Source organism: Heterodontus francisci, chromosome 25 (assembly GCF_036365525.1).
Source record: "Heterodontus francisci isolate sHetFra1 chromosome 25, sHetFra1.hap1, whole genome shotgun sequence".
Classification (NCBI taxonomy): Eukaryota; Metazoa; Chordata; class Chondrichthyes; order Heterodontiformes; family Heterodontidae; genus Heterodontus; species Heterodontus francisci.
The window spans coordinates 40,972,926-40,999,630 of record NC_090395.1 but is presented as its reverse complement, the minus strand read 5'-3'; the positions used below and the strand labels follow the sequence as shown (position 1 = coordinate 40,999,630).

The 26,705-nt window shown below is 41.5% G+C and overlaps 1 protein-coding gene across 3 annotated transcripts in view; it reads left to right on the top strand.

The window, feature by feature from the left end:
• Positions 1–3,524: 3,524 nt before the first annotated feature.
• The window catches only part of LOC137383840 (synaptotagmin-B), a 691,314-nt gene continuing 668,133 nt past the window's right edge, over positions 3,525–26,705 (top strand). For all 3 annotated transcript variants that reach the window (XM_068057126.1, XM_068057125.1, XM_068057129.1), the window contains exon 1: positions 3,525–3,629. The gene's annotated coding sequence lies outside the window, so the exon portion shown is untranslated. The remainder of the gene's footprint in view (positions 3,630–26,705) is intronic.

Genomic DNA, 26,705 nt, shown 5'->3' with positions numbered 1-26,705 from the left:
AAAAAAATAATTGAGGTTCATGTTCTGGTAGGATGTTTTCGGTACGGTGAGGTGTCCCAGAGTCGAATAGTCGGATGCCACTCGAAGTCTCTCCAGACACAGTTGATGAACAGTATGTGATGGAAGGTGTTCATGGAAATTTAACTGCAGCAGGCAGACACACAGATCTTCCATCAGGGGTGTAGCAACAGGTCTACTTGGGTTTTGAAGCAATAGTCTAACAGTAGAAGAATTCTTCAGATTTCAAGATTTCTTACAACACAGGAGGAAGCAGGAATCTCACTGGATGCAGAAATTCTTCAGAGACCAGAGGCAACAGGAATCTGCTACCTTTCAAATGCAGAATTCCTTTTCAAGAGATGCGAGTCTCCTTTACAGAGAGAGAGGTAGCACTTTTCTGGGTCTTTTCTTTCTTGCTATTGGCAGGTCAAGCAAAGATTTCAAATGCCTGCCCTTTGTCCAATTCACAGGCTTCTAAAGTGTCCAGTGTAATAAAAGGAACCTTCCTGAACATGGTCACATGTCCAGACACAGTGGGATGAATTTTATAGAGCCCTTGACATCAGGAACGGTGGCGTGGGGTGGGGCATGAAGATTTCTCCAGATGAGGCCTGTCACTGACCTTGATGTCAGCGTGGCTAGACCCATGCAGCTAGACTGTGACCACAGGAAACGCTTCATGCAAGCATGTGCCCGCTTTCCAGGCAGCTGCCATGACTCATTCATCCTGTGCCAGGCCCAGGTACCAATGCTCTTCACTGCACCAGCTCAGATCCAGGGGTGGCTTTTTGGGGACAGGGGCTACCTCTTGCAGACATGGCTCCTGACGCTGGTGAGAAACCCCACCAGCGATGCAGAGGAGAGATACAATGCCTGCCATGGTTCGACACTGTGGGGCCACCCTTCCTTGCTCCTCTGCCATCTCCTGTGTCTTGCTGGGGTCCTGGTTCCAATATGACGTTCAACAGCTCCTGTGCTTGCACCAAGGTTTTGAAGTTGATTCTGTCTGTCTGCAGGGCTGGCTGCCATTTAAATATGGCGCCAGCATTTAATGAGTCGCCAGCTGACACGTTTATGCCATCGTTCAGCCCGCCCCCTCCACACCATTGGGGTAGGGGGGCAGCCACCCTGGATATGCTAATGTGCTGCTGCGTTTGGAATCGCGGCAGCTCCGCGACATGCGGCCCGTGTTTGCGGGCTGCCATTTTTTTTGCCCGCTGCCGATTCTGACAGCAGGCCTATAGAATCCAGGAAAATGTCTCCCCTGGTTCAAAAGCTGCTCTGAAGAAAGGTCAAACCCCTGTGGCTTCCTTGAAACCTTGAAACTGCTGGCCTTCCTGTCCTTTTACAAGTTTAACTTCCTTTCAAATCACCTATAAAGTTTAACTCTTTTTCTGAACTTTCAAAACATTGCAGGAATTCCAATTATTTTTGCAAGTGTCTTTCACTGAGCAAAATCCTTTCTTTGAAACACAAAGAAGTCCCAGATTTTAGTGCAAATATGTGACAATATGCAATTTGCAACATTTAGCAGGTCTAATTGATTCAAACTTAACTGGATGCCAATTTCATGGTCTACGGGGTCTCTGCATTCCTCTAGGAATGTGGGTAGACTTGGTCATTTGGCTTGATAGTGAAAGATGTTGCTGGGAGACTCAGTCATATTCGTACATGAAGCACCAAGAATGCCATATTCACCTGAGATAACAGCATTATTTATTTTATGGATGTTTGTCACTGTGATTGCTGATGAAAGCAAACTGGACTGTTTCATGGGAGAACAGGAGAGATTGATGCTCACCACTTACTTCCTGCTTCCTTGGTATTCCAATTCCTGCTTCACAGTAGACAGTGAGCTAGTTTTTATTAAATTTATTGAGAACAACATATCAAGCACATGTTAGTGTCATAGAGTCATAGAGTTATACAGCACAGAAACAGGCCCTTCGGCCCATCCTGTCTGTGCCGGCCATCAAGCACCTAACTATTCTAGTCCAATTTTCCAGCACTTGGCCCGTAGCCTTGTATGCTATGGTGTTTCAAGTGCTCACCTAAATACTTCTTAAATATTGTGGGGGTTCCTGCCTCTAACACCACTTCAGGCAGCGTATTCCAGATTCCAACCGCCCTCTGGTTGAAAAATGTTTTCCTTGAATCCCCTCTAAACCTCCTGCCACTTACCTTAAATCTATGCCCTCTGGTTATTGACTCCTCCTCTAAGGGAAAAAGTTTCTTCCTATCTAACCTATCAATGCCCCTCATAATTTTGTATACCTCAATCATGTCCCCCCTCATCTTTCCCTGTTTGAAGGAAAACAACCCCAGCCTTTTCAGTCTCTCTTCACAGCTGAAATGCTGCAGCCCAGGCAACATCCTGGTGAATCTCCTCTGCAGCCTCTCCAGTGCAATCACATCCTTTCTATAGTGTGGTGCCCAGAACTGTACACAGTACTCCAGCTGTGGCCTAGCTAGCATTTTATACAGCTCCATTATAACCTCCCTGCTCTTATATTCTATGCCTCGGCTAATAAAGGCAAGTATCCCATATGCCTTCCTAACCACCTTATCTACCTGTGCTGCTGCCTTCAATGATCTATGGACAAGTACACCAAGGTCCCTCTGACCTTCTGTACTTCCTAGGGTCCTACCATCCATTGTATATTCCCTTGCCTTGTTAGTCCTCCCAAAATGCATCACCTCACACTTCTAGCTAAGTTGTTTTATTTCTACTAACAACAAAAAAAATGTCTTGCATGTTGAATAAAAATTGAGAACATAAATCCATAATAAATTATGTATAGTCTGAAAAACATGCATTATATATATTCCTAAAAAGGAAAAATAATTAATCTAATCATCTTATGGTCTGATAATGATGCCTGTTTACATTCTCTTTTTTTCATTTAATGAGCATTTGTGCAATATAATTCATGTCAATGAATATAAACCTATATATCAATCATTAATTAATTAATTAGTGAGCTGCTTAACCTATCTTTTTTAAAAACAATTAATAATGTTCTGTGAAAGGCTGACAGTAGCCAGAATCCGTTCCTTGTTCTATTTTTTAAAAGTAGGATGCTGCTTCTGTGCAAATTGCATTATCTATTGATCTGTTCTGTTTGTGTGCCTGGCTGAATCATTTACGCATAGAACATTACCACTGAAATGTAGACTCCTTATACCGTATGCTAGTGCTGGTGTCTGCTGTCAGTTCAGTTGTATTTGATTTTCCCTCATTGTGCTGATCCAGCAATACTTGATGCGGGGGTGGAGAGTGCACCACAAAAGGGACCATCCCCAATTAATGCTGAGATTCAACATTACTGAACAACACAGCAGCCAATTGGCTGCCAGCACTGTGAAATACAGCAATGTATCACTAGAGGGATTTCTGGGAAACTGCAGTGCTTTTACTATGATGCTGACCTAAACATTTCAGCACTTCTCTCTTCCTCTCTCTCTTTCGTTTTCTGCTTCCTTTTCTTATGTTGTGGGTCAATGCTCATTTGAAAAGGGTAAAGTTGTCTTAAGTCTTTAGGAAGCAGTTTTCTTTTCCCTGCTCTGTCTGAGAGACTGTCCTGAAAATCCTATTGACGAGAACTTCCCTGTAAGGAGCACAAGCTAAGGTAAGGCTGCCTAGCTGCAATAGATGATTGAAAGTACCTCTCTCAATTGCATGCATCATTGTCAGGCTGCTGCTGCCTCAGCCCACGCTGCACTGCAGCCAGAGGTTTCCCAGTATTATATAAAACTGCAGTTCGCCTTGTGTTTGAATATAATTAGGTAAGAGTTTGAAGCCTTTGTAACAAATTGAGATGAATGAATACATGAGAAACCAAACTATCATGCTTGAAAAGGAGAAAGGAAATTGTACTGCAGTGTTTCTCTCAACATATAAATTCTGATTTTATAAAAGTCTGTGCTAACATTACATCGTCAGAGTATTTTTCTACATAGTTGTAGCTTTTCAGGTTGGATGAAGCTGCAAAACTAGCTTTGTATTACTTCTGCAGTTTTAAAAAGTAAGTAGTTTCCTGGTGTATTCTGCCTGCCTCTGAATGAAATATTGCATTCTGAATCTTACTAACGTTACAAATCAGACTGGAATTTAGAGATCCTTAGATCAATTCTTTGCTGCATTGTTTAATTAAACTGAAACTAGACTATGTATGTGTGTAGAATAATGCTGCTAAGACTTAATCATGTGTTTAATAAATCATAATTTCAATAATTTTGATATTGTCAATTTATTAAATGAGCGGAAAGTTAACAATTGGTTGAATTTTTTGCTCTTGCCTTTCTGACTTCTGTGGTATATGGTGCATAATAGGAATAAGTATGAATAATCTGCACAAAAACTTCAAGATGGCCTGGACAAACATGAAAATAACCTGAAATGAAGTTTGTTTCAAATACTCAACTCTGATCCTCTTAAGAAACAAAAATTATTTAGAGAATTTTCTATTTATCACTAAAATTGGGAAAATCTTTCAAGAATTTCAATTTCATTGGCACTTCTTTGATTTAGGAGCATTGTAGGGATAGATCATGATCATAACAGTTGTGGTGTAGAAAATATTTGTTATTGGGCTGCTGCCAATGACTGAGGGGAGGACAAACAGGAGCCAGAGTATGAAGGGTAGTGAATCTTGAGTAAAATAAAGTACTGGAAGAGGCTACACTTCAAAGTTTTACAGTACATTACAGATCTAACCTCTGTCACATTCGTGGTAGTTGTATGGGTATTAAGACTCAGAATTCTGTGAATACTGGAGTTTGTAGAGGAGATAATCATCTTCTCTCCAAACTTTTATAAAGGCTCACAGCTACTTGTTGTAAACTCTTTGATTACTTTATCTGTTGAGAATAATATGTGTTGTTCATGGACTTCCCCGAATCCGGCATCAATGCAACCAGCTAATCAGCTTCTAGTTTTCTCCATTTGAGATGGAAGGTGGACATTTTTAAGGATTGGTTCCAATTATAAGTTTAATTGGGTTGGATCAAATTAAACCAAACTACACAGTTTAGTTCATTGCAAACCTAACATACTTTCAATGTTTTATATGGATCCTTGTTTAAGTATATGAAATGAAACCTGATCAGTTAAAGATTGTTATTATATAGATCTGTGAATAAAGTTTGTTGAGTGTATTACTTTTTCAGTGTATTACTTGAAAGAAGATAATGGGAAGGAAATGTAGTTAACTTCATGAACATAACTGCCAGACCAGAAGCAATAGACGAAACATAAAATTGTGAAAGATCTGAATGTCATATAAATATATAATTGAATCAGATTTGAAAATGTCTTTGAAAGCCTGGTGAGAGATCACTATTAAAATGAAGGAGCATGAAAATTCTGTAATCCATTGGATATAGACACTGGCTGCATTCTTAATAAATTAGTACCCTCTGCTGTCACTTTAGTATTTCTCCTCCTTCATTAGGAAGAGAAAAAAGTTGTGTTTTCAGGCTCTGATTGACAGTGGCTCTAAAGAGGACCTGACTAGGTCTTCCATATTTGGATCCAAATTAATTATTTCTAACATTCTTTTATTACATCTATTTTTGGTGTGGTTCTGAGCATTGGATGATGCAGTATAGCAAAATGTACTTGCCTCTTGACTATTATAAAATTGGACAAGAAATAAGCTGTTTCACACCTAAATATTGGTGTGGAATAATTCATTACTGCTGTTGAAGCTTAATAAAATACAGATTCGCTATAATGTGCAAAATGTTTACAGTGTACCGCTATAGAGTGATCAAGGGCAGACATATTCCCCCAGATATAATGTGATGAGCACTGCACTGCATTGCCCTTAGCTCAGTGCCATTAATGAGTTCCACCTTGAATCTCTGTAATCCTGGCTCTATCTTTCACTGTGATTGGACAGCAGTCTCAGCCAATTTTATAGTGGTTCACATTTGAATATGTATATGATATTTACTTTGGCTAAATAGCTGAGGGACTGGGGAATTTAACTACAGATAGAATGTGGTCATTCATTAAATTGGTATGCAAATAGGGTGAATAAATAAGTAAATGATTATGCCACAAACTGGTTTAGTGCCGGTGCAAAGCAGTTTCCTGTTTGATGTAAGTTGTATATCAAGATCCAAGCTGACTTTGAAGCAAAGTGCATTGAGATTCCCTCCTTCCAGGGAGTCTCACTCCACTTTAATCTGTTGTCAGATTGGGCCCTGACTACGGATTCTAGGCTTTAATTCCAGTACTGGTGTGAAGCAAAACTGCCACGCAGGGATGGCAGATTAATGCACCCTTGCATGTACCTCTAGCTATGAACAATTTTGCACAGTGTGCTGCTAAATAAAATACATTTTAGTGGCTTGTTCGTACAAATTGCAATTGCAATCAGTGTTGACACCTAACAATTATGCTGGAAAATTGTATGGTGCTTCAACAATATTGTACAACTGCATATTAGAAATCACTGAAACTGCTTTTATATTGATCAATTAAGCATGCTTACCTGAGCTTTTTGTTATTATCAGAAGACTGAATCAATTACAACAAAGCTGAGACTGATTTTTAAAACAAGCTGTTATGTTTTCTGATTTTTGAAATGGTTGATACTTTTTAAGAGCAACAGTTTTCAACATCAAAGATTTATTATGCATTTTTAGAACAATTTTGGAAAGCTGAAATAGCTGGTCAATGTCTTGTTTTTTAAATTGGGGAGCAAATTATAAAGAAAGGACTTCAAAATTCTTTTATATTTTAACATTTTATTATTCGAGGAACCTCATCTGATACTAAATACAAAGCTGCTGGAGGAAGAACAGTTCTAACAGTGTGAAAAAAAAAGCTTGAGTCTTTTCCTGCTGCGTTAACAAAAAGCCCTCTGTCACAGTCAGGAACATGCTGCAATACCTGACGTACTCAAGGACTCTCTTCCAATAGGTTGTCCTTAAAATGCTTTTGTGCAGTCATCCACTTACTTATGAAGATGTACAAAACACAGCCAGAGAAAGTTCAATAGTTCATATAACTTTTTCTGACTGCACAGTATTTGAAGTATTGCATGCTGTTATACTGCTGATTTAGTGCTGGAATTGGAGTGCTATTAATTTTCTAGTGTAATGCCAGTGTTCTTTTGGGCCTCCTTATCTCGAGAGACAATGGATACACACCTGGAGGTGGTCAGTGGTTTGTGAAGCAGCGCCTGGAGTGGCTATAAAGGCCAATTCTGGAGTGGCAGCCTCTTCCACAGGTGCTGCAGAGAAATTTGTTTGTCGGGGCTGTTGCACAGTTGGCTCTCTCCAGTGTATACCGATTGATACAGAACCTGTACACATTTACAGCTTTAGAGGAGACGCTTGGAAACACTGAGAATCTCAACTGCTAGAAATGACACAAACCAAATGAACTCTGGGCAATCAACTTATCAGCATTAGTCAGATCCCTTCTGTTGGCAGACTTGCGATAGCAGAATATTTCAATGTGCGCTTTCTCTCAAGCTTTGGTGTCACCTTACCTGTGGGGTGCTGGGATTGTTATGCTGCTATTATAACTGTCATATTATGTTAATACAAGCAAAATAGTCAATAATTTGGTTCACTCATCATCCGCCCCGTGCTCGCTAGCCTACCTTGGCGCTCTGTTTCAAATCTCTCTGTGATCTCGCCCCTCCCTATTTCTGTCATCTCTTCCAGCTTTGCAGCCCCCTGAGATCTCTGTGCACCTCCAATTCTGGCCCTGAAGTTATGACTTTAACCCATTATATGGACTAAACCAAATCAGGACTGCATCCCTATGAATCTCCGCTAATCAAGTTCAAACCAGACAAATTCTTATAGACACTTATTTGGGTAAAAAGAATTGTGCTTGCTTCCTTCAAAGGAAGAAAATCAACAGAGAATATTACCATATTTCGGATAGTCTATTTTTAATAGTTATGGCTAAGCCATAAATATCCCTGGAACGCACTGCCTGAAGTGCTGGTAGAGGCAGGAACCCTCACAACATTTAAGAAGTATTTAGATGAGCACTTGAAACACCATAACATACAAGGCTATGGGCCAAGTGCTGGAAAATGGAATTAGAATAGTTAGGTGCTTGATGGCCAGCACAGACACGATGGGCCGAAGGGCCTGTTTCTGTGCTGTATAACTCTATGACTCTATCCCAGATATTGTAAGGCTCTGGGAACTCTCTTCAATACGTATCTCTCCACTTAAAGAGACACAAAGAGGGTGTTCTTTGTAGCTGTATACAGAATGCTACATGAGACGATTTATTAACTTTTAAATATTAAAGACTTTAACATGCAATAAACTTCTTAAGTGGATAAGTATATCACAATATCAAATATTACTGAGAGATGTACACATATTCTCATTTCTAACATAGAATCCAAAAGTTTAACCTTGCTAATGTTACAGCAAAATTATCTTAGAATATCCAGAATATCCATCAAAATTTATAGTAAACTTTTACCTTAAATCCTCCGAATAAGGCATGGGATGAGAAGTTTTGTTTGAGGATACAACACTGCTAAACTTTGCTTTCAAAACCTCTCATTTTTATACTATTTCTGAAGTGTCACCTGACTTCTGCATTTAGATGTGACCTTCCTGTGTTCCTTTTAAAATCCATATTTGATAGTATCATGAACTAACTCTCCACTTAATGCTTTACTGGAAACCCTTTGCTGTTTTTTGAAGTTGTGAGCCTTTATCTGGTCAAAATGTTTATAATTGTGTTTACTTGACCTCTTGTTCAGACTATGAGGACGCTGAGGACCTACAACATGAAAGACATATGAGAGGGCAGATGGCACCCAGGGTCTGCGCACAGGGCTAGCAGTGAGCTAGGGATGCATGGCAGTGGCTTATCAGATAGAGGCTGCCTGCTTCATATGAACCGACATGAGCTCTGCAAGCCACACATCACCCTTGCTCACCTGCTGTGCACCAGTCCACATCTGCAGCATCCCTGTGTAAACTATTAGAGACAGCAGCTGACTGAGCCAATGTCCATGTCACTGCATCCGTGGAGACACTCATGAGTAATGATGGCATGGCAATGATGTTATTGCATACATGTGTGCTACATGTTGGCACACATCATTCACACAGAGAAAAGGACACTCATGTTGGTGAGGAACATTTAGTGAAAGACGCATTTACATTTCTGTGACACCCATGCATTCTCATTTGTGTCAGTGTGTTCTCTGTAAACACTTGTGAGTGCCCCTTCTCGGTGCAACATCCGTGCTAGCAGCCTGACTGGATGAAGGCTCCTGATCTGATTGCCCTTTGGCTGTGGATGACTTTGGCAGTCATCCCCTGTGCGCATGAGGCCTAGAGGGCCCCGGCTGGCTGGGGGAGTGCTCGTTCATCCTCTTGGCGTTGGACCCTTTGATGCCAGATGGTCCCACGGCTACTCACCTCCTCTGCCATCTCCAGCCAGGCTGTCTTGTTCAGGCATTTAAAGCAACCTTTGGAGCCGATTTGTCTGCATCAACAACCCCATAAACTAATTAAGTTTATTGCTACCTCTTACTGATGTCACACAGGATACCTAAATGTTACCTTATTAAGCCTATTATACCCATATTCCATCACAGCCACTTGTGCATCTATGATTTTCATCATTCCATTGTATCTTCAGCAGTCTAGGTGCTAAGCTCTGGAATTCACCACCCCCCCCCCCCCCCCACCGCCCCACTGCCACCCACCCCCCCCCCCCCCCACACCAAAACCTCTCTGCCTCCCTAACACTCTACCTCCTTACCTCTCTCTCCTCCTTTAAGATGTACCTTAAGACCTAGCTGTTTCACCAAGATTTTGATCACCTCTCCTAATATCTCTGTATGTGGCTCAGTGCCAAAGTTTAGTTGATAATATTCCTGTGACACACCTTGGGACAGTTTACTACATTAAAAGCACTATATAAATGCAAGTTGTCACATAGCTCCATTATTAACTTATTAATATATAATTGTTCACCCTCTGGCAAACCGCTATCTTTGCCAAGCACCCATATTCCAGGGAGTGTACTTCTTAGTATTTTTGTCATCTCCTTCAACTCCTAAAGCAGCCTCATCTCCAATACCTCTGTGATCTCCTTTGACACTAAGTACAGTCACTGGTTTTTCAGCACCAGTCTACTTGTCATTATTCCCTCCCTCTTCTCTACCATCAGGAAGGCTACTTCAGCCATCTTGACACCCCAATTTCTAGACTTTCCTCCCTCGACAACTCAACCTTTTCACTTCCCTAGCTTCAAAAACTTCACTTTAAGCTGTCCCTCTTTGATCATCTTTTTGCCCTTTGCTTGACCATCTCTACTCCCTTGCCTCTACCCAACTTGGCATTCAGTGCCTATTAACATTCTGTAAAGTGCTGTGAGCTGAATGGTATAGAAATGCAAGTTATTATACCTTATATTAAAAAAGCAGCATGTATCGATATTTCTTACTTCAATTATATTATCCCAATGTGAGAGGCTTGCTGCCATTTTTGTTGTTTTTTTCCCTCTTTTGCCTGTGGTATGTGAATCTGGAAACTGTTCTGTAACATGTAATTATGAGACTTAGAAACTGTACTAACTTTACTAGACTGAGGTCTATATTAGAACTGTTCTGTTTGATTTGACTGTGAAGCTTTAATGATTGATCAAAGAAAATCTTTGGACTGTGTATGTAGGGAAATAGTGTTTTTTTATAAATTGAAAATGTGCATATTTGTAGCAAAGTATGATATTGTGATAAAAACGTGGGGAGTAATAAAATGCAAATCACATTATCTGATGGCTGAAAATTGAACATGTCTTGTTATGTCCTATATCATCTTGCACCCAGTCTCTAACAGTAAAGAAACAGCTATTTTGCAGACTAATGCTGGTATCACTACTGATTGTAATCAGCACACATGAAATGACTGATTGAAAGAATGATGGATGACACTGCAAAACTGTTTTTAATGTGACATTTAGTGGTCATTCTGCACAGTTTGCCTCAGCTGAGAGTCAGTTCAGTGGGAGGAGTCTGGAAATTCTCCTGGCAGTTCCATTTGATATGCCAACACACTTGCATCTACTTTTGATAATCCTGCTATGTTTACATTCAATGCAGAATGCTACACATTGCAATTAGGCATGTAACTGAGGGAAGCATTACAGAAATCTTTTTGTCATCGGAAATTTTACTTAAAATTATTATTTTCAGTTCTATTATATATTTTTATTTGTAAGCTTGTTTACTAGATTTTCAAGTTTCATGTCATCTGCCAACTTTGACCTACACCCAATTCCAGGTCAGTGATGTATAACAAAGAACAGTGGTCCCAATACTGACAGTTGGGGGTCACTACTGTATACTTTCCTCCAGTCTGATAGATAACCATTCACCGCTACTATCTGCTTTCTGTCTTAGTTAATATTGTATCCCCTTTAATCTCATGGGTTTCAATTTTGCTAAGAAGTCGATTATGTGGCACTTTATCAGTTGCCTTCTCAAAGTCCATATGGACAATATCAACTGCAGCACCTTCATCAACTCTCTCCATTTTTTGATTGAAGAACTTGTCAAGTTTATTTGCCACAATGAACGTCTAAATTCTAAAATTTCAAGGTGAATCACTCCTGGAATATTGTTTTCTTTTGAACCTTTTAGTTTAGTTACAAAAATGATTACTAATATTTTAAACTCTCATTTTCAATAGTGTGCAAAATGGGTGGTGTGGGCATAATCCTGGGGACAATGTTCTGTATTGATTTAGTGATAGGTTTTCCCCTCAAATCCATGTTAAATAACTAATGGAGATCTTTATCCTGTATCTCTGCTTGATGTTGTCAAGCAGACCCCCACCTGCCAAGAATGAAACATATTAATTTTGTCACATGAACATTCATTTTAAACTGTTGCTGGAGTGAAGAAATGACTTGTTAAAGAGATAACCAGACATTTGGGCTGGAAGGACATTTGCATTCTTAGAGATGCTGCTTGTGGAGACAAAGGACTATTTCCTGCTCCAATTACCCAAATGGATTTTGATCACGAGACATTGAAGGTGTAAGGAAGCGCATTCCAGGGACTGCTAAGATAATACAATCCACAAACCTCGCAGGCGAGACTGTTCCAAATAAGGAGCTAGTCACATGACTGACCTGCTGGGCAACCTGGGGTTTTTTGAATTGTGCCACACAGAAAGGAATAGAAGGCAGTTTGCAACTGAAACTGGAACAAGGAAGCCTCTCTCCTGGCTGTCTCTCTCTCTTGCTTTCTCCCAAACCACCGGACCCACGGAAGACACATAAACCTCAAGAGAGAAAAGACTCTGGCATCGAAACAAGTTGAAGCGTGCACTGGACCCCAATGAATTGCAGGACTTAACGGCAATCAAAGACCCCACATCAAACTGAAAGGACAGTACATAGAAACCCATCTGTTCTCCCAAACTTTTCCCCTTTATTCTTTTCTACTTTTTCTGACTTTATCTGTGTGTGTGTTTATCGCGTATGAATGCTGGTGTGGTCCTGTTGCATATTCGAGGTCGTTAACCGGATTAGAGTTTAAGTTAATAAACTTCTACCTTTCTTGTTTAAATCTAAGGAAACCTGTCTGATTTATTTGCCTCACAATTGGAGCAGTGAACAAGGATGCACTGAAGGGGTAACTAAAAAAACAGTGTTTCTAAAATTAAACCCTGTTACAGTTAAACTAAGCAAAGGCTGAGAGAGAACCCTAGACCCCTTCTCACTTGGTTATAACAATGTTAACAAAAAAATCTAGATGTACTTTTTCAAAGAAAATCGAGTCTCCAGTCATTTATTCACATGGTTGGGTATTGATATAGGGTAATCTAAACAAATGCCTATTCCATCTAGTTCCACTCCTTGTTAACTGCTCAAGTATGTTTTATATATAAATTATTCTGTTACCACTAAGTGCCATTATTGTGTCAAAAATTGAGAACCAAAAGATCCAATTGATGTTGATGCTATAAGCTTTCGCAGTGGGAAAATTCAAAACCATTCACAAGAGTCACCCATAAACCACTCCACATCACATCAGTGTCAAACACATATATAACTTGGAGCTGGAAACTAATAATTGGGCATTAACTTCTTCAACGAGATCCAGTAACACAAATAATCTTGGAAACACTTGCCTCAGTTATATTCCATGCATGAGCCACTATGTATGACTCACTTTCATCATTTTTGTATCTTTATATCTTGTACACTGAACCTTTATATACTGTGCATTACTTCAATAACATGTAATTGGGTTATAACTTGGAACAGTTGCAATAAACTTTAAAAATGGAAATTCTATATGAACCGTTGGGTTATCTAATCCAAGCACAGTTGATTCTTGTAGTGATCCAAGTTGAATTCTCATGAACCCACATTTTATTTTATGATTCATTCTTATGCTATTTTTTCCAAATATGAGTAGCTTCCAATAGGATAGCCAATATTAAGATATAGACATTTTTCTTTTTTCTTTCTTCTCTCCCCCACTTTAAATCTATAGCATCATCTGACTCCTTATTTACCCCAGTATTATGTACCATTTTTATGCAGCCTGCCAAACTGCTCTGAGATCTCTTCCAACTTACTCTGCAACCTACTACTAGAAGAGTAATGGCAATCCGTTCAAATTTTCCTTCCAGGATTGAAGATTTTCAAAGCAATTTACTCCAAGTTATTTTCCAGCTCTATGTTCTGTATGTATTTAACAGTAACATTCTTTTTTAATTTTAACAACTCAACTCAACATTTCCTAAGTCACAACAGTTGAAAATACCTAATAACAGACAACCCCTTTCTCTGTATTGTGTTTTTCTCAATACTGCTTTGGTATGTTGAAAAATTAAATCAATTTGATCTCTATCTATAATTAAGCAGACAGTTATGCTGAAATATTGGTTCCTGTGAAGCAATTCCCATTTTTGAGTGATGCTAAATTGAGCAGGATTACTTATACAGCAGCACATCATTAGTAGGGTAAAACTAACTTGTCTCATGACAGGTATCGATCTTGAGTTGGCCTGATCTGACTCCAGAGTGAAGTGTTGCACTGAATTTTACGAGCGCACTGCAAATTGTGGTGGTTCTCTGATCTCGGCATTCTGCCCGTACGGATCAGGCTGTCACTGAGCCCCCACGATATTTTGTGTGGGGCTCATTTAAATGGAAGGCGCAGAACGGCTGCCTCTGATGACATAGAGGAGGCGGTAACTCCATACTCGGCAATGGCGTCTGGCGCCACCGCGGAGGCACCGGCGCAGTTTTTAAAGGGCTGCAAGCCCTTACCTGCAATTTTAATTTTTGAAGTGACCATTACCTTTAATTTATATAAAAACATTACAGTACAGATCAAAGCCCCTTTTCCACCCCTCAATCGTAAACCCAATACATTTATTTCCTTCCTCCCCACCCCCCACCCCAAAAAAACATTTTCGCTAGTCCCAACCTTTCACCCTCAAACTTTATAATCTTTACCCTTCAACCCCTTCCCGCCATCCCCTCAGCCAATGGATTAAGTTTCCTCTGTTGCCTCCTCTCCCGACCTGAAAATTAAACTCTTACCCCTCCCCACCAATGTCTCGCCTTGAATCCCCAAACGGGGATCGGAAGACACGGGACTTCTGGCCACCAGCCGGAATATTGGCAGGGGACGGCCGCCTAGTCCAGGTAAGTTAATTAACATGTATTAGCATACATTTTGTTAGGCAAATAAAGGCCCTGCCACTCAGTGTTGGGGGGGTGGAGCCACACCGAGGCCTCGCTGGTAAAATGCGTCAGGGCCTTCTCAACATCAGGGGGGCCTCTTTGTCAGAATTTTCCAGGCCCCCTCACCATGACGCGGAGGGCTAGTAAAATTCAGCCCGTTGTGTGAGACCCCTGGAGGAGTGAATCTCATATTGCTTGGGTTTGTCACAAGAGGTGTTTCACAGTCCAGTGTGATACGAAACCTGGTTTAAAAAAAACTGCAGGATTCTTTAAACCTCCTGGGCACTTTTTTCAAATTATCTGCCGTTCTTGTAACTATTTAGAAAGTGCAGACTTTCCCACCTGCAGTCTCAAAAGATTTTTAACTTAAATGGCTGGATTAGAGGTTCTGCACATGTGTGTAATTAAGAGTTACATGTCACAGTGTAAGCCAACACAATATAAACAAGGTGCTGCCAGACCAAAATCGATATTGCAACTGTTGGTCTTGACCTTCATATGTATCCTAAATTCCTTTACCTTGTTGACAGCATGTTCCAAGATTTCAAAGTGAACTGCTCCTGAAATGTGACTTTCCGTGTATCTTGACAATTTTAGATGGAAGAATTATTGATAAGTTTTAAAGTCTTTCTTTAGCACTCTCGGTCAGATCTGCAGGAAGTACATATTCTTTAATGCAGCACTTAGCCATGTTGGGCTTCCCCTTGTCAGTCATATTTAATAAGTAGATCTCCTTCATTCTTTATCTGTACTTCAGTTTACAACAACGGCAAATGTGGTTACGTTTTTTAAAAAGAATTGAATTAACGCATTTATTAATACAATTCAGGAGAGCAAGTTTCTAGTTTCATTCCACTCTTTAATTACTCATTTTTAATATAAATATGTACATATGGATATGTTCTCCCATCACAAATTGTAATGAAGTATTGGGATATTTTCACTAAATATAAAAATATATATCTCAAGAGTGGAATTTAAACTTTTCCAAGCAAATTTTATGAAAATACTTTTTGTTCAGATATTTTCCACTATTTATAAATGCTGTTAATCTTTGTAGTTATTCAGGTAAGTTCATAGTTCGCTTGAAGTTGAATTTATGATCCATAATGACATATTAACCTTGGAAATGTGAATCACCCTTGCCTCTATAGCCAATATTAACCTTTTTTCTTTAAACTGTCTTCAAAAAAGCTGTTTACAAAGGAATGAGAGTGTGCTGAAATGCACTTAGCTGTTTCTCGTTTGTAAATTGATAGTAAATTTTCAGTTTAATTCTATAATTGGGTTCTTACCTGACTCATGAGATAAGTGAAGGTGGGATCCTTTGAAAGGGATAGTCTCACACTTTGGTTTGATGATATGTGGAGTCTTAGTATCTAATTGGGTATGTAAAGCGATCAGGGATATGTTTTGCATCCAAGACACACTATAAATTTAAATGTACCAACAGCAAGGAGACTCCTCTTTAAACATTTAAACTCAAACAGCTTGGCGTGTTGCATACACAGGGCTCTATCTTGAACTCAATGGTCTGCTACTAGCCAGTATAAATAAGGTACAGTGAATAGATAATGTAGCTATTGATCTGAGATCATTAGCTATTGTATAACTGCACCACCATCCAACCCACAATATTAATAAGGCAAAAATTACATGATTTTCACAAATTATGTTTGGATTCGTACTGCTTTACATTACTTGGTTTACAGTATAACATTGAATGAAATGATCTAAAACATATAGATACAATTTTTGACTTTTGTATGAGACGTTAAACTGTGGTCCTGTCAGCCCTGTTTTGTAAATGTAAAAGAGCCCATGTCACTATTTTAAAGCCGAGCAGGGGAGTCATCCCTGGTGTCCTGACCAATACTTATTCTTTGATCAGCATAGCAAAAAACAGATTATCTGGCCATTATCATATTGCTATAGTGGGAGCTTGTATGCAAATTAACTGCTGTGTTTCCTACATAACAATAATGACTACACTTCATGGGTACTTTGTTGGCAATAACGTGCTTTGGAAAAACCTTTGGAACATTCCTGCAGTAGTACTGAAGACTTGTGCTCCAGAACTGGCCACGCCCTTAGCCAAGCTGTTCCAGTACAGCTACAACACTAGAATCTACCCGAAAATGTGAAAAATTGCCCAAGTATGTCCTGTCCACAAAATGCAGGACAAATCCAACCCAGCCAATTGCCACCCCATCAGTCTACTCAACCATCATCAAAGTGATGGAAGGTGTCGTTGACAGTGCTATCAAGCAGCATTTCCTCAGCAATAACCTGCTCAGTGATGCTCAGTTTGGGTTTCACCAGGGCCACAGAGCTCCTGACCTCAATAAGCCTTGGCCCAAACATGGACAAAAGAGCTGAAGCAAGAGGTGAGGTGAGAGTAAGTGCCCTTGACATCAAGGAAGCATTTGACCGAGTATGGCCCAAGCAAAACTGGAGTCAATGGGAATCAGGGGGAAAACTATCCACTGGCTGGAGTTATACCTAGCACAAAGGAAGATGGTTGTGGTTGTTGGAGGTCAATCATCTCAGTCTCAGGACATCACTGCAGGAGATCCTCAGGATAGTGTCGCAGACCCAACCATCTTTCAACTGTTTCATCAATGACCTTCCTTCAATCATAAGGTCAGAAGTGGGGATGTTCGCTGATGATTGCACAATGTTCAGCACCATTCGCAATGACTCAGATACTGAAGCAGACTGTGTCCATATGCAGCAAGACCTGGACAACATCCAGGCTTTGTCTGATAAGTGGCAAGTAACATTCGTGCCATACAAGTGCCAGGCAATGACCATCTCCAACAAGAGAGAATCCAACCATTTCCCCCTTGACATTCAATGGGATTACCATTGCTGAATCCCCCACTATCAACATCCTGGGGGTTACCATTGACCAGAAACTGAACTGGACCAGCCGTCTAAATACTGTGACTACAGGAGCAGGTCAGAGGCTGAGACTTCTGCGACGAGTAACATGACTCCTGACTCCCCAAAGCATGTCCACCATCTACAAGGCACAAGTCAGGACTGTGATGGAATACTCTCCACTTGCCTGGATGGGTGCGGCTCCAACACTAATGAAGCTCTACACTATCCAGGACAAAGCAGCCTGCTTGATTGACACCCCATCCACCACCTCCGACATTCACTCCCTCCAACACCGATGCACAGTGACAGCAGTGTGTACCATCTACAAGATGCACTGCAGCAACTCACCAAGACTCCTTCGACAACACCTTCCAAACCCATGACCTCTACCACCTAAAAGGACAAGGGCAGCAGATGCATGGGAAAACCACCACCTGCAAGTTCCCCTCCAAGACACAACATCCTGATTTGGAGCTATATCACCGTTCCTTCACTGTCGCTGGGTCAAAATCCTGGAACTCCCTTCCTAACAGCACTATGGGTGTACCTACCCCACATGGACTGCAGTAATTCAAGAAGGCAATTCGGGATGCATCCCGTGAAAGAATTTTTTAAAACCCTGAGGTCGTGAAAGGCACGATATAAATGTAAGTCTTTCTTTTTTTTTAACTTATCTCTCTCCTAAGTTATTTACTGTTGCCTTTCCTTCAGGGACCACCATGTCAGGTATCAGTATTGAGCAGGTTGCCAACTTAATTCCTACCTTTTGAAAATGCCATTTCTTAACCAAGTGCTGGGAGATACTGCTATAAACGGGTGGGAAATGCTATGTGGTGATTTCCCTTTTTCACTTCTCAATTAACTGAAGACAGTGTTTTTATTGGGAATGTGTTTTAACCCATGAGCATTTAAATGTTAACAAACAGACAAATGACAGGTTTTCTCATCGGTTTAAAGAAAGATAAATGTTTTTTACACAATACCCCAAAGTATTTGTAACTTCACCCACGCAAGTTGCGCACACACATGCAGACACACACAAACATGCGCACACACACAAGAAAAGATAGAGATTAAGTCTGATGTTTTCTTCCCCAGAGGTGAGGATGTAACAACAAAATAGTGCAGGCCTGTTTTTTTTCTTTTTCCTAGTTCACTGAAGACAAAACTTGGAAATGTTCAGGAGGGCGATTGCATTGTTGCAGACTTGTTTTGTTGTATCGCAGTCACAGTTCAATGCCGAAAACTGAGTAAAATTTCTCAGGTAGGGAGTCTCAATGCCACTTCCAGTCACTGCCTACTTGTAGTTTGAAAAATGGTATTCTTAGGCAGGGTCCTTCTGCTGCTGCAGCAGATGGGATCTTTCTCTCTCTGGCTGTCAGTCTTTGGCTGCACAGCATATACTTTTACAATGTGACTCCTGACAACGCAGCCCCTCCACCGACATCATCAGAGCGCTCCCAGATTCGCACTGGTGCAGAACAGACTCTTGCTGCATATGCAGCCTGTGTTAACACCCGGCTTGCCAGGAATAATTCGTGCATGCGAGCGAAAATGACATTTGTCGCTCGTCACTCCCAGCCTTGTCACTTCTCCCCACTCAGCTCCCTCCTGCTTCTGGTCCGTGATCGCTGCCTTTCTTCCCCTCACAGGGAAAGCAGAGAATAGAGAGAGTGACAAGATATGCAGGGAGACTGCGAGTGGAAGGGAATGGAGAGCGAGCGGCTGAGGGGGAAGAAGTGGCGAGGCCACGGATTCTGTTGAATTGCACACATAATCATGCTGAACACTAGATCCCAGGATTAATCTGTTCCAACTTCCAAAATGTTAGAAATCTCTTTTTAAAATGCTCACTGGTTTAAAATTCAGGTTTGTATCCAGAAAGAATCGTCAATAAAATTTATTACGGGGAGCAAGAGCGGGGACCAGAAGCAGGATGGAGCGGGGAGCAATGCAGAGCAGCGGGGAGGAAGCGGTGATCGCCTATTGGTTTCATTTGTTTTAGTTTTTGTGATAAATTGAGCAGCGCCATCTTTGCTACTGGCAGCTTCCAAAAAACATCACCGTGACATTTCAGCGCATGAGGCTGCATTTGCGCATGTGCAAGTGCTGTGCCACCTAGTGGTTGCGTTGTCAGCAAACGCAGCCATACGTTTATTAAGCTTTTATCAGACGCCTGGTTTCTGTCATGTGACCATGGTTTCTCAGTACTAATGTTCTCATAAATGGTGTCTGATGTTGGGGCCATTATTAGACAATGGGATGTTGGGGCCATTATTAGACAATGGGGTCTCTCTGTCACCCATCTTCATTCCATTTTGATAAAGTGAAGTTTTTTCACACCAATTCATATGAGTTTAGATTTTGAGACACCACGCCATTGTTAACCCAATTTGTTGAAGAGAGGTAGCTTTTAACACAGAATGGACCATTTGCATTTTAATGCCTTCTCCAAGGCTGGTCCAGACATGAAGTTTGACTCAGGGCTCTTGTAGTTTCCATTTGTATTGTCAGTACAGGATGAGGTCACCTAACCTCCCATGTCCATCTTGTTTTTCAGGAAAAGTGTCCCTTTTTGGGTTTGTTTTATAACTTCATTCTACAGTTCATAATTTCTCCTTGCGTGAGCATGACAATACCCCATGGGATCTAATGATGGATCCAACAAATTTCCCCCCTTTTATTAAGGATGTGCCTTACTGAAAGTTTGGATGAGATTGGAAATAATCTGCCTTTCGAATTGTAGGTACAATTGATATCTTAATATCTAACACATTCTGAATCCAGTATGTTCTCCTCTTAGTCACCATAGGAAATCTAGAATTAGTACTTGGAAATTCTACCTTACAGCAGTCCCTTTCCACGTATATTTTGTGACAGATTAGAAAATATATAATGAAAAAGGTAACTGCTGGAAAATATTACTCTGCAATAGCTATTATAAAAACCCATTATACTCTGAAGTTTCATTTTAATAGTGTAATTTATACAAGTCTATCAAAAAGTGAATGCACATTTCCAGAAAACAAGAATAACTAGACTCATGTCATTAATGTAAAGTATAATTGGAAAAAAAGAATGATTGTTGGGTTGAGCAGTGAACTGAATCATCAACCAAAGTTATTGAATTTGTATTAGTGCAGATATATGCTTGATGTGACTTGCTATTTTACCTGCCCCACCATTGCAATGTTGCTACACAGAACTACAATGTGTCCTACTAATTTTCCAGCAGAACATGTCCCTATTCATACTACTCTGGTGAACAGGATGCATCTGCTTCATCTGACAGTGTCAACAGACTCTTTCTTCTGCAGAGAGGGGCATCTGAATCCAGCCTCTGCTAGTGTGATAATTGTAGTAGATTAGTGTGGAAGCAAATAGTGAATATGTGTCATCTTGGGTTCTCCAGTGAGTTTATCATATGAGGTGCAAGTACTTCATCTTTGGTTCAGTAACTACACAAGTGGTATAGAGTTTAAAACAGAAGCCAGTGCCAGACCCTTAATAAAATTCAAACTTACTCAATATTGTGAATCACTTTGGTATTCTTAACATGACATTTGGTTCGAACAATTGAAGCTATTCTTTTGCACCATCAGATGCAGGCAAGGTGTAGACATTTAAAAAAAAAAGACTTGTATATGGTGACTTCACAACCTTAGAACCTTCCAAAGCATTTTCCAGTCAATGAAGTACTTTTGAAGTGTAGTCACTTTTGTAATGTACAAAATGTAGCAGTCAATTTGCATTCAGCAAGGACCCACAAACAGCAATGTGATAATAACCAGGTAATCTGCTTTAATGATGTTGGTTGAGATATAACTATTGGTCGGGACACTGCGGAGAACCCCCCTGCTCATCTATGAAATAATGGGATCTTTTACGCCTTCCTCTGGATCATATCCCTAATGCTAAATACCAAGCTTTGATTTCCTAGATTACTCGTGCATTCATCTCTTCTGCATATCTTCCCCTACAACCTCCAATCTTTTTCCAAAATCCTGCACAGCCCACTTCTACCACCACCCCAAAATACACAAGCAGCTGCCTTGACAGACTAATAGTTTTTCTTTATTCCCTGTTCCACTGAATTTATGTCTTATCTAGTCTTCATCCTTCCCCAACATCCGCCACATCATCCAACCCTTTCACTTTCTCTGCCTCCGATAATAACTGAGGAGGGGAAAGTGTGATAATGTGATGTCCGGTTTAAAACCCAGAAGAACTTTCAATGTGTCAGTCGTTGGTATGTTAACACAGCCACCTAATCATAATATTACTTCTGGGTTTGTCATCGAATACACAGCAGTGATCTGTGAACCTGCATAACGCAGTCTCAACTGGAGTAAGGATCAATCCATGATGGAATTTAGAGGAGTTTGGAGTTGACACAAAGAGAGGGAGAAGTTTCATGATGGATTCAGGCTAGTCACGGGTTGTGCCTCAATTTAACAATGCATCACATGATGTACTGCTGGATTCAGTAGGGAGTAGGAGAGAGAGATATGCTTTTCCCAGCAATATGAGAAAGAAAGCTGCTGCAACAAAGAAGGTGTAACTGAAGGCTGGATTTTAAGAGCCTGCCGCCACTTTTGGCAGCAGGAGAAAAAAATGGGGTCCACACGCCACCATTGCGGCGGCTCATTTAAATACCCGGGTTGGCCTGCCCACCATCATGTGGAGGGGTCAGGCTGTCTGACACCAGCAATGCATCAGCTACCTGTGCGCAGGCACTGGTGCCATTTTTAAAGGGCAGCCAGCCCTGCCAGTAGATTTAAATTTTTAAGGAGACATCGCCCCCACCCCCCAACTGTTGCAAACAAAATTCTAACGCCCCTTTCCCACCCCCTCAATAACAAAGTGAAGTAATAGCCCTTCCCCCCCCAAAACACTTATCTTACAAATATGACCTACCCTCCTCAACTGTACAAAGTTCACAGTTCACCCCTTCCTACCGTCCCTTACATTCATGATGATTATTTAACCCAGTTCACCCCCTGCACTAAAAATCTTAACTCCGCGCCCCCCCCACCCCGCATCAGATAGGGAAGTGAAGGCATGGGAGTGTCAGCTGCCGCACTGAAGATCGCGGCGGGCCCATAAAATGGGAGGTAAGTTTATTTAAATTTATTCACGGTGCTCAGTTCAATATGCAAAGCTGGGTCCCGTCGCCCAGCGGCAGGGGGAGCTGCCACAGAGCCTCACCGTCGCCAGGAAGATCGGGCCTGGCCCTCCCGGTGTCGAACTACGTGACGGGCCTTTGCCGGAACGATCTTCCGGCCCCCAACCCTCCCCCGCCATGGAGCCCGAAGCAGAAGCCTGGTAAAATCCAGCCCTGAATGTGGTTGAGCATTGTGCCAAGCTCCTGAAATCAGTGCAGGAAACACTTTTAATGACCTAACCAGGCCAGGAAATGTGAGTACAGTTGCACATTCATCTGAATTCTGTTGCTTGCATTATCTCCCTCACTCTGTCTTGCCAAATCTATTCCATCACATTACTCTTCACATGCACATATCACACAAGTGCACTCATTGGGCTAAATTTTATGTGCCCCCCCCGAGACTGGTTCGGAGGCAGAAATTGCATCAGGAGATGGGGGTAGTGGAGGGCCCATTGCTTCCCCTTCGCAATGCAATTTTCTCGGGGGCCAGATAGGCTGAAGACGGCCTTCCCACCCAGAATCCAGCTGAAGCCCTAAAGTGACCGAATAACGGCCACTTGAGGGTCTCTTCCTGACGCTGCTGGGATTTAACCAGTGGTGGGAGGGCCTCTGCCACGTGGGGAGGTCACCCCTTAAAGCAAGGTGATCTCCCTGTGAGCTTGGAGGAGGGCCGTCCTCCATAGACAATCTGTGCCCCGTAGTGTGTCCCCACTGGGAAAACCTGCATCTCCCTGGACACCCCTTCCCCTCAACTCAACGCTCACCCTCCCCATCTCACTTCCCTTGGAAGTGGGCTGGGCCTGGGTCCAAGGCTTCTTGTAGTATAGGCAGTGGCCACCGCTCCCAGTGGAGCTGCTGATACCACTGAGCTGCCTGCCATGTGACTGGCCGGCAGCTCTTGGAGTCGGGATCCTGGCGCCAGGCAGTTAATTGATCTGGCGGTGTAGAATCATGCGGGGGGGAGGTGGGATCTGCAGCTGGCTGCGGTGGGATTTCCCAACTTTTTGGCCCGCCGCCGCGAGCCCCGCTGTGGGCACAAAATTCAGCCTATTGTTCTCTTTTTATCCACTTCCTCACTTCTCTATCTATTCAGCCACCATTGCAACTTACTCTGATCCTTATGCAATTTGATGCTTTTCTGTAAGGCCAGAGCCTTCACGTGTACAGCAGCAGTTTGTGCAGCTCCTGGCCAATGAATCCTCAGAGGTTCTGAGGGCGCACCATGTACCAGCACAGATCCTTACAATTCATTGGGTCCAGTTAGACAGACAATTGGGTTTTCACCTTGGTGACTCACACTTCACAAGTAAACAACAGCAGACTGTGGTGGCAGGGACAGGAGTGAAAAGTCCGCATCAGAGGGCACAGCTCTCTCCAAGCTCTGCTCAGCTGGACGCAGATGCTGTACCCTGGGGGTCATCGATGAAAATGACAATTTCAAGGGCAACAGATCATGTGCGACATACTACCACGCCTTCCACACACACACACACACGCAGCATGATTCCAGAGAGAATGGAGCAGTCAAGCTCAAGTATGAGTATGTTGTTGTTGCAGAATATTGCAAGGGTGTCTTCTTCCAAGAATAGAATAGCTAACTCTGTGGAACACCAATTGTGGTAATTGAATGCATTTATGCAGACCTTGACCATGCCTGTTGTTATGAGTGTTTCCATTTTTTTTTGTTAAATTTTTTGATGACTTGTGTTTTAAAACTGAAGAAAGATTCCATAGATGCTGGAACTGTGTGTCTGTTTTTTTAAAAAGAGGTCATCAGAAGGTCTTTGGACTGAGCTTGTAAATAACAGTTATTAAGAATCAAGGAACGCTAAAAACAAACCCTTACTGGAAAGCACCTGTCTTCAGATAATTATCCAGCGGGGCTTTTTTTTTGACTTAGGAAAAGACGTTTACAAAGAAGTGACTGTGTGTGTGCGTGCGTGCGTGCGTGCGTGTGTGTGCGTGCGTGCGTGCGTGCGTGCTTTGTTACTGGTTAAGACTTATTTTATAATAAACTGATATTTTTGCTATTTATTAAAGAAACTTGGTTGGTGTACTTTATTCTGGGATAAAAATAGAGTCTATGATTGACTGTAACAGTATCTGGGAAAAAAAAATTAAATCTATGTTGTGACCTGTGGAGAAGTGGAAGTAGAAAAACAGTGCACTGTCCCACCTCGGTTGTAACATATAATTGAGGGTTTTTTGTGGGATAACCCAATGCTGACAACGTGCGATTGTAAGTGGGGTAATAATAATTGAAAACAGGTTTCATGCGCAGTAGATTAAAGTTTACTCTACCAGAATGTCTTTATCAGTTGCTGCAGCCTTTCCGGGGAAGGAGGGTGTATCCCTGAGTGATTTGAGAAACTTCACCAAGGTTAAACTAAAGGATTTGGCAGACCTGTTGGTGTTAGAGTTAAAACCAGGAGCTGAGAAAGCAGATATAATTGAAGTAATAGCACACCATTTGAAGTTGGAAGAAAAAGGTGGCAAACCCAAGGGTAGTACAGTTGAATTAGCTAAAATTCAGTTACAGATGAAGCAGCTTGAGCAGGAACAGCAAATAGAAAAACTTAAGCTTCAACAGGAAAAAGAAAAGGCAAGGGAATTGAAAAAACTTGTGCTTGAAAGAGAATTGACAAAAAAGAAGCATGAATTTGAAAGAGGGAAGGGAAAAAGAGAGAGTATTTCAAAGAGAAGAGAAAGAGAAGGAATGGAATTCAAAGTTAAAAAGATGGAACTAAGACAAAGGGGTGGTCTTGACACCAGTGAAAGTTCTGGTGAGGAAAGATCTGACTCCAGCCCAGGACCCAGTAGACAGCTGATTAAATTTGTACAAGACCTCCCTAAGTTTGAGAAAAGGGACGTAGAGGCATTTTTCATTTCTTTTGAAAAGATAGCCAGACAGGTGAAGTGACCGAAGAAAAGCTGGAAACTACTTATGCAAAGCTGGCTGATGGGCAGAGCTCATGAAGTTTATGCCATGCTTTCTGAGGAGGCTTCTGCAAATTATGGGATGACAAAAAAGGCTATTTTTGCTGCTTATAAGTTGGTCCCTAAAGCTTACTGGCAGAAATTTTGGAACCTCCAGAGACAGTCTGGGCAGACTGATATATATAGAATTTGAGAGGGTAAAGCAAATTAATTTTGATTGTTGGATATGGGCACTAAAGGTAGAGGCCATGTATGAGAACCAGTTCGCCTGAAAGAATTTAAAAATTCACTTCCTCCGTTAGTAAGCACTCCTGTAGAGAACCAGAAGGTTTCAACGGCTAGATAGTCAGTAGAAATCGCTGATGATTATGAGCTTGTTTATCAGCCCAAACCCTTAGTCTATCATCCCGACAAACCCAAGAAGGCTAGAAGGTGGGAGTGTGAAAGGAAGGCAAGTAGCCGGGGACAAGCAGGAACAACTGGGAACAGCCATGAATCTCCTCCTCAGGCCACAAAGGAAGATGCTGAGGGTGGAAGTGAGGTCCAGGAGCCTATGTGTTACCATTGTCACAAGGTGAGACACCTTTGTGCAGAATGCTGGAAGTTGTGGGGTAAACCCATGGGACGTATTGGAGGACACAAAATCATTAAAGAGAAAGACGCCCTGACCAAAAGTATGACAGATCAGGCTGTAGCACTGACTGAAGCTGTAAGGCCAAATACAAAAACCACTGTGAGTCCAGGGATGTGAATAAGATACCTAGAGTTCTATGGAATTATTGTTAAAAGGAAAAATAGCTCCTTATCCTTCAAGTGAGGCAAGTAAACCTATAGTTATACTTCAGGATACAGGAGCCATCCAAACTCTTTTGATGGGGAAAGGCATAACTTTTGTACCAGAGAGCGCATTGAATGGCGAGGTTTTAGTGAATGGTATTGGCGGGGACTATGTATCCATACTTTTTGTATTGCATGCAGCTGGCATGTGACCTAATGTCT